This window comes from Myxine glutinosa, chromosome 6 (assembly GCF_964187855.1).
Source record: "Myxine glutinosa chromosome 6, kmMyxGlut1.1, whole genome shotgun sequence".
Classification (NCBI taxonomy): Eukaryota; Metazoa; Chordata; class Myxini; order Myxiniformes; family Myxinidae; genus Myxine; species Myxine glutinosa.
The window spans coordinates 5,538,676-5,547,904 of NC_136266.1; positions in this window are offsets into that span (position 1 = coordinate 5,538,676).

A 9,229-nucleotide genomic window follows, 5' to 3' on the forward strand; every position below is an offset into this window, starting at 1 on the left:
ATCACTTCTACACAAATTATACACAAATTATACATCACTTCTACACAAATTATACACAAATTATACATCACTTCTACACAAATTATACACAAATTATACATCACTTCTACACAAATTCTACCGCCCCTCCTCACGACTCTCACCGCCTCCTCCTCACGACTCTCACCGCCCCCTCCTCACACCTCTCACCCCCCTCCTCCTCACGCCTCTCACCCCCCCTCCCCTCCTCACGCCTCTCACCCCCTCCCCTCCTCACGCCTCTCACCCCCCCTCCCCTCCTCACGCCTCTCACCCCCCCTCCCCTCCTCACGCCTCTCACCCCCCCTCCCCTCCTCACGCCTCTCACCACCCCCCTCCCCTCCTCACGCCTCTCACCACCCCCTCCCCGCCTCACGCCTCTCACCACCCGCCTCCCCTCCTCGCGCCTCTTACTCCTCTCACCATCCCTCCCCTCACCGGATTCACCACGACAGTACATGTCCATTTGAGAACGGCAAAAGTTTCGGTATCCACAAATTGTGGAGGTGCCGTTTAAACAAGTCAAGTGAATCCACTTGGATTCCGCCCAGGTTGGCACATGGAAATTATGATGTAGCATAATTATCATCTCGGGTCAAGATTTGAAATTATGCCATGGTTTTTGTAAAATTGCTACTAGTATTCACATTATGTACTTTCACCAAAACATACATCATCATAGAAACATACATAGAATTTGGGTCCTCTGGGTCATTTGGGTCCTCTGGGTCCTCTGGGTCATTTGGGTCCTCTGGGTCATTTGGGTCCTCTGGGTCATTTGGGTCCTCTGGGTCATTTGGGTCCTCTGGGTCATTTGGGTCCTCTGGGTCATTTGGGTCATTTGGGTCCTCTGGGTCATTTGGGTCCTCTGGGTCATTTGGGTCCTCTGGGTCATTTGGGTCCTCTGGGTCCTCTGGGTCCTCTGGGTCATTTGGGTCCTCTGGGTCCTCTGGGTCCTCTGGGTCCTCTGGGTCATTTGGGTCCTCTGGGTCCTCTGGGTCCTCTGGGTCATTTGGGTCCTCTGGGTCATTTGGGTCCTCTGGGTCATTTGGGTCCTCTGGGTCATTTGGGTCCTCTGGGTCATTTGGGTCCTCTGGGTCATTTGGGTCCTCTGGGTCATTTGGGTCCTCTGGGTCATTTGGGTCCTCTGGGTCATTTGGGTCCTCTGGGTCATTTGGGTCCTCTGGGTCATTTGGGTCCTCTGGGTCATTTGGGTCCTCTGGGTCATTTGGGTCATTTGGGTCCTCTGGGTCATTTGGGTCCTCTGGGTCATTTGGGTCCTCTGGGTCATTTGGGTCCTCTGGGTCATTTGGGTCCTCTGGGTCATTTGGGTCCTCTGGGTCATTTGGGTCCTCTGGGTCATTTGGGTCATTTGGGTCATTTGGGTCCTCTGGTTCATTTGGGTCCTCTGGGTCATTTGGGTCCTCTGGGTCATTTGGGTCCTCTGGGTCATTTGGGTCCTCTGGGTCATTTGGGTCCTATATTCCTATCCTATAACATATATATCCTATAACCTATCCTATATATATCCTATATCATATAACATATATCCTATATATCCTATAACATAACATATAACAAATATCTATATTATAATAGCCGTAGATGATTCTGTCTGTCTGTCTGTCTGTCTATCTGTTGGGAGTCTGTCCGGGGTGTGGCTTACTCGGTTTGCAGAGTAGCTCCACCCATAGCTCCACCCATTCTGGGAGTGGCTATAAACAAATATCCACCATTTTATTAACTCGCATAGCTTTGAGTCCTGTTTTGTAGGCCCGTGGTGTCTTGCTCTCCCCCAGTTTTATTTCAAATCAAATTCGATAACTCATTTCATTTTTCACAGTCGCTAACATAGTTTTAGACTCGGTTGAAAAAAAACGGGAAGAAAATCCGATGAAAGTTGCCGTTTATAGAACGAAATGAATTCTCAAATGCCTGTAACTTCAAGGCCATTGAGTCTCTCTCACGCCTTTATCTCCAATCTAACTCACCATATGATTTCATTTTTATCGATGGTTTTAGAGTCGGTGTCAGCAATAATTGACAACATTCCACACACGCGGGAAAATGCAGATATATTTTTTAAAATCGCGTCATGGTGTATCATACACCGCCTAACATGACACCGACGGCAACGTGTCGATACATATTAAAAATTCGATATATCATTTCATTTTTCACAGTCGCTAACATAGTTTTCGACTCGGTTGAAAAAAAACGGGAAGGAAATCCAATGAAAGTTGCCGTTTATAGAACGAAATGAATTCTCAAACGCCTGTAACTTCAACTTCAAGGCCATTGAGTCTCTCTCACGCCTTTATCTCCAATCTAACTCACCATATGATTTCATTTTTATCGATGGTTTTGGACTCGGTGTCAGCAATAATTGAGAACATTCCACACACGCGGGAAAATGCAGAGATATATTTTTTAAAATCGCGTCATGGTGTATCATACACCGCCCAACATGACACCGACGGCAACGTGTCGATATATATTAAAAATTCGCTTTTGCTTTTCCGTTAAGATATATTACTTTTTCGTTTGATGACAGTCGTCACAAAAACGTCAACAATGATGCCGACATATATTTCTTCGTTTTTATTTAATTCAACATTATTAGCCGGAAGTAAAATATGTTTCAGGAAATTACCGAGAGATATTTCTTCGTTTTTTAATTAGTTATGTGCGAATACACTTTAAATAGGTTTATTTGAAATCTTTAATTTTCCACAATATAATTTACTTGCCATTTATCATTTGATGATTACGAGACAAATTCCTCTTGAGGATCGTGACAATTCATGCGCTGCGTGGAAACTTCTATTTCCAAAATGAATGAGACGATTGATGAAGAACGCAGACTTGAACAGGATGCAGCAAGAAAACGAATGAGACGGGCGAACGAGTCCATCGACGAACGTCAATGCAAACTTGCGGGGTCACCCGTGGGAATCCCACGGGCATGGATGTGTGTGACATTTCGACATATTGAGTTAGAATCTTAGATGCTGCACATTCATTTTTACAAAATGGTTACTGGCAAGTCATCAGATCCAGAAATGGTGTAAAAACCACCGTTTAGAGGCCATTTTTCCCCGCAAAGCGGGGGTTGGCCTTTTCGGGGACCGTGGTAGTTGTTGTTTTTTTGTCCCCTTTTTGAAGCAATGTTTTACGGCCGGATGCCCTTCCTGACGCCAACCCTTTTTGCCGCCTTCAACGACAAACAGGGAATTACCAGTGAACTGGTACTCAATTAGCCGACCTCGGAAGGATGACAGGCTGAGTCAACCCCCCTGGCATTAATTCGGCGATCGACCGAGATTCGAACCCAGGATCCTAAGCCGGCACCCTAGCCGCTAGCCCAACACCAGAAATGGTGTCATGAACACAATTTATTTACGCACAAGCACAAAAGCAAGACGGGCCGATTTCCGATTCCGACGGGCCGACGGGCGAGACGGGCCGATTTCCGATTCCGACGGGCCGATTTGGAGCAAGAAAAAGAACGAGACGGGAGAAAAAGGAGAGAAACGAGACGGGGAAAGCCGATTGGAGAGGCGAGTGAGGCGCGATTGGAGAGGAGTGTGAGGCGCGATTGGAGAGGAGTGTGAGGCACGATTGGAGAGGAGTGTGAGGCGTGATTGGAGAGGAGTGTGAGGCACGATTGGAGAGGAGTGATTGGAGGGGAGTGTGAGGCACGATTGGAGAGGAGTGTGAGGCACGATTGGAGAGGAGTGTGAGGCGCGATTGGAGAGGAGTGTGAGGCGCGATTGGAGAGGAGTGTGAGGCGCGATTGGAGAGGCGTGTGAAGGATTGGAGAGGAGAGGAGTGTGAGGGATTGGAGAGGTGAGGGATTGGAAAGGAGAGGGATGTGAGGGTTTGGAGAGGAGAGGAGTGCTAGGTGGAGAGAGGAGAGTGTCAGGTGGAGACAGGAGAGTGTCAGGTGGAGACAGGAGAGTGTCAGGTGGAGAGGAGTGAGGGGTCACATATTATGTGAAATAACTAAATTCACACCATTTCTGGATCTGATGACTTGCCAGTAACCATTTTGTAAAAATGAATGTGCAGCATATAACTCAATATGTCGAAATGTCACACACATCCATGCCCGTGGGATTCCCACGGGTGACCCCGCTAGTATCCTATATTATGTACTAGCGAGCGGCCGCGTACCAGCCAAAGGGGTAGCCCATGGTTAGCCTAAATATAGATTTGATGACGTCATGTTTACACATCTGAGCGACAGAAACTGGCTACACATCTGAGCGACAGAAACGGAGCTTCACTTTTGGAGAGACAGAAATTCCCAGGCAAACGCTATAACGCACCAGGTTTACAACCTGTGCGTTAATAATTAATTTGAAGCTACGGACGGTGGGGAATTTCCGAAAAGTAGAATAAAGGGGAAGTTGTACGAGTTTGTAAAATTTGCACATGCACAACAACAAAAAAATGCACATGAATGGAAGCCGATGGGAATATAGCGCAATCACGATGGGGCAAATGGTCTACTTATGATGTAACGCAGTCATGATCGGCCGAATGGTCTGCTTATGATGTAACGCAGTCGTGATGGGGCGAATGGTCTACTTATGATGTAACGCATTCACTATGGGGCGAATGGTCTGCTTATGATGTAACGCAGTCATGATGGGCCGAATGGTCTACTTATGATGTAACGCAGTCATGATCGGCCGAATGGTCTGCTTATGATGTAACGCAGTCGTGATGGGGCGAATGGCCTACTTATGATGTAACGCAGTCACTATGGGGCGAATGGTCTGCTTATGATGTAACGCAGTCATGATGGGCCGAATGGTCTACTTATGATGTAACGCAGTCACGATGGGGTGAATGGTCTACTTATGATGTAACGCAGTCATGATGGGCCGAATGGTCTACTTATGATGAAATGCAGTCATGATGGGCCGAATGGGCTACTTATGGTGTAATGCAGTCACAATTGGCCAAATGGTCTACTTATGGTGTAACGCAGTCACGATGGGCCGAATGGTCTACTTATGGTGTATCATAGTCACGATGGGCTGAATGGTCTACTTATGGTGTTACACAGTCATGATGGGCCGAATGGCCTACTTATGGTGTAACGCAGTTATGATGGGCCGAATGGTCTACTTATGGTGTAATGCAGTCACGAGGGGCCGAATGGTCTACTTATGGTGTAACGCAGTCACGATGGGCCGAATGGTCTACTTATGGTGTAACGCAGTCACTATGGGGCGAATGGTCTACTTATGGTGTAACACAGTGACGATGGGCCGAATGGTCTACTTATGGTGTAACACAGTCACGATGGGCCGAATGGTCTACTTATGGTGCAACACAGTCAGGATGGGCCAAATGGTCTACTTGTGGTGTAGCGCAGTCACTATGGGGCGAATGGTCTACTTATGGTGTAACAGTCATGATGGGCCGAATGGTCTACTTATGGTGTAACGCAGTCATGATGGGCCGAATGGTCTACTTATGGTGTAACACAGCCACGATGGGCCAAATGGTCTACTTATGATGTAATGCGATGTTTAGCTTCCGTCAGCTAAACGCTCTGTCACCTACCTCCTTCTCATCCACCCTCTCTGAAAAAATGTCCACTTCTCCCTTCGTTGACCTCCACACCCCTTCCGACCTCACTGACTACTACAACCACACTCTCTCCTCCTGCCTTGACCAGCTTGCGCTTGTAAAAACCAAAACAGTTTCTTTCACCCATTCTGCTCCCTGGTTTACCCCTGAACTCCGCCTGATGAAAACTCGTGCTCGCCTACTTGAAAGACTCCGCAATAAAACAGGTCTCACAGTTCACTCACAAGCCTACAAGGACCACCTACAACACTACAAAGATGCCCTCTCCCGCGCCCGCTCCGCCTACTACTCTCAAATTATCCACTCTGGCTCCGGAAACCCAAAAGCACTCTTCTCGACAATAAACAAACTCCTCCGCCCCCTGAACACCACCACCCAGTCATTCACAATAGACAACTGCATCTCCTTCCTCTCTTTCTTCCAACGCAAAATTGACGACATCTACATCAGCTTGACCACCGCCGCACCCGCTCCCCCTCCAACCACCTGCCCCCCCTTGCCCTGCCATCCCCTGTCTCGGTTCTCCCCAATCTCCCCTACTGACCTCTCTGAACTCCTCATAGGAATGAAAACTGCCACCTGCACTCTTGACCCCATCCCCTCCAGCTTTGTCAAAGCCTCCCTCCCTGCTCTCTCTCCACTTATCATTGCAACAATAAACTCCTCCCTGTCTACAGGCATCGTCCCACCTTCCCTCAAAATTGCTGCTGTTACCCCCATTCTGAAAAAACCTGGTCTAAACCCTGACACCCTAAATAACTTCAGACCCATCTCCAACCTACCCTTTCTGTCGAAAGTTTTGGAACGCGCTGTAGCCACTCAACTCAAACATCACCTCTCTGCCAATAACCTGTATGAAACATTCCAATCCGGATTCCGCTCCAACCACAGTACTGAAACTGCTCTCCTCAAAATCACCAACGACCTTCTCCTCTCCTCTGACGCTGGCAACCTCAACATTCTCGTCCTCCTCGACCTCAGCGCTGCCTTTGACACCATCGATCACACCATCCTCCTCACCCGACTTGAATCCACCTTTAACGTTACCGGCACTGCCCTCTCTTGGATTAAATCATACCTCTCTGACAGATGCCAGTTCATCTCCATCAATAACTGCAAATCCCCCACTGCTCCCCTCCCCCAAGGTGTCCCCCAAGGTTCAGTTCTTGGCCCCCTCCTCTTCATCCTTTACCTGTCCCCCCTCGGTCACTTGATCCGCCGTCATGGTCTCCAATTCCACTGCTTCGCCGATGACATCCAGCTTTTCATCTCCACCAAGTCCGTCTCCACCGCCACCCACTCTATCCTGACAAACTGCATCACTGAAATAAAATCCTGGCTTCAAATCAACTTCCTCAAGCTTAACTGTGATAAATCTGAAATAATCATCATTGGCCCAAAAACGCTCACAAAATCCACCCATAACTTTGCCCTCAACATCGACGGTTTCCCAGTATCCACCTCCCCTCACATCCGGAATCTTGGCGTCATCTTTGACCAAACCCTTTCCTTCGACAAATACACTAAACAGATCACAAAGTCAGCCTTCTTTCACCTGAAAAACATTGCCCGTCTCCGCTCATCCCTCTCCTCCGTGGCTGCAGAAACCCTCATCCACGCCTTCATCACCTCCCGTCTGGACTACTGCAATAGCCTCCTCTATGGTTCACCCTCAAAAATCACCAATAAACTCCAATACATTCAGAACTCCGCTGCCCGTCTACTCACCCATTCCTGGACCCGTGACCACATCACCCCCGTCCTTTACAAGCTTCACTGGCTCCCCATCCCCCAGAGAATCCAGTACAAAATCCTCCTCTTGACATACAAAGCCCTCCATAACCTGGCCCCATCCTACCTGGCTGACCTCCTCTCCAGACACACTCCCACCCGCAACCTCCGCTCTGCTGGTACCAACCTCCTGACCCCCTCCATCCGGACCAAATTCAGATCCTGGGGGGACAGGGCCTTCTCCATCGCTGCTCCCACCCTCTGGAACTCACTACCTCACACCATCAGAGACTCCTCCTCACTCACCACATTCAAAACATCACTAAAGACCCACCTGTTCAACACTGCATTCAACATTCAACCCACAGCATTTAACCCCTGACTATCTCTTCTCCTTCTCCCTCCTTTTGCTTTAAATATTTCCCTATTGATTCTTGTCTTTTTGCAATTGTGGTTTTCATGTATTGTTATGTATTATGTTTTCCACTCTGTCAAAGCGCCTTTGGGCTTCTTGAAAAGCGCTATACAAAATAAATGTATTATTGTTATTATTATTAATGCAGTCACGATGGGCCGAATGGTCTACTTATGGTGTAATGCAGTCACAATGGTCCGAATGGTCTACTTATGGTGTAACGCAGTCATGATGGGCCGAATGGTCTACTTATGGTGTATTGCAGTCACGATGGGCCGAATGGTCTACTTATGGTGTAACGCAGTCACGATGGGCCGAATGTTCTACTTATGGTGTAATGCAGTCACGATTGGCTGAATGGTCTACTTACGGTGTAACGTAGTCACGATAGGCTGAATGGTCTACTTATGGTGTAATGCACTAATGCAGTTAATATGGGCCGAATGGTCTACTTATGGTGTAACGCAGTCACGACGGGCCGAATGGTCTACTTATGGTGTAACGCAGTCACGATGGGCCGAATGGGCTACTTATGGTGTAACGCAGTCACGATGGTCCGAATGGTCTACTTATGGTGTAACGCAGTCATGATGGGCCGAATGGTCTACTTATGGTGTATCGCAGTCACGATGGGCCGAATGGTCTACTTATGGTGTAACGCAGTCACGATGGTCCGAATGGACTACTTATGGTGTAACGCAGTCACGATGGGCCGAATGGTATACTTATGGTGTAACGCAGTCACGATGGGCCGAATGGCCTACTGATGGTGTAACGCAGTCACGATGGTCTGAATGGACTACTTATGGTGTAACGTAGTCATGATGGGCCGAATTGTCTACTTATGGTGTAACGGTCACGAAAGGTCGAATGGTCTACTTATGGTGTAACGCAGTCACGATGGGCCGAATGTTTGACTTATGGTGTAATGCAGTCGCGATGGGCCGAATGGTCTACTTATGGTGTAACGCAGTGACGATGGGCCGAATGTTCTACTTTTGGTGTAACGCAGTCACGATGGGCCGAATGGTATACTTATGGTGTAACGCAGTCACGATGGGCTGAATGGTCTACTTATGGTGTAACGCAGTCACGATGGGCCGAATGGTCTACTTACGGTGTAACGCAGTCACGATGGGCCGAATGGTCTACTTATGGTGTAACGCAGTCACGATGGTCCGAATGGACTACTTATGGTGTAACGCAGTCACGATGGGCCGAATGGTCTACTTATGGTGTAACACAGTCAAGATGGTCCGAATGGACTACTTATGGTGTAACACAGTCAAGATGGGCCGAAATGTCTACTTATGGTGTAACGCAGTCACGATGGTCCGAATGGACTACTTATGGTGTAACGCAGTCACGATAGGCCGAATGGTCTACTTATGGTGTAACGCAGTCACGATGGTCTGAATGGACTACTTATGGAGTAACGCAGTCACGATGGGCCGAATG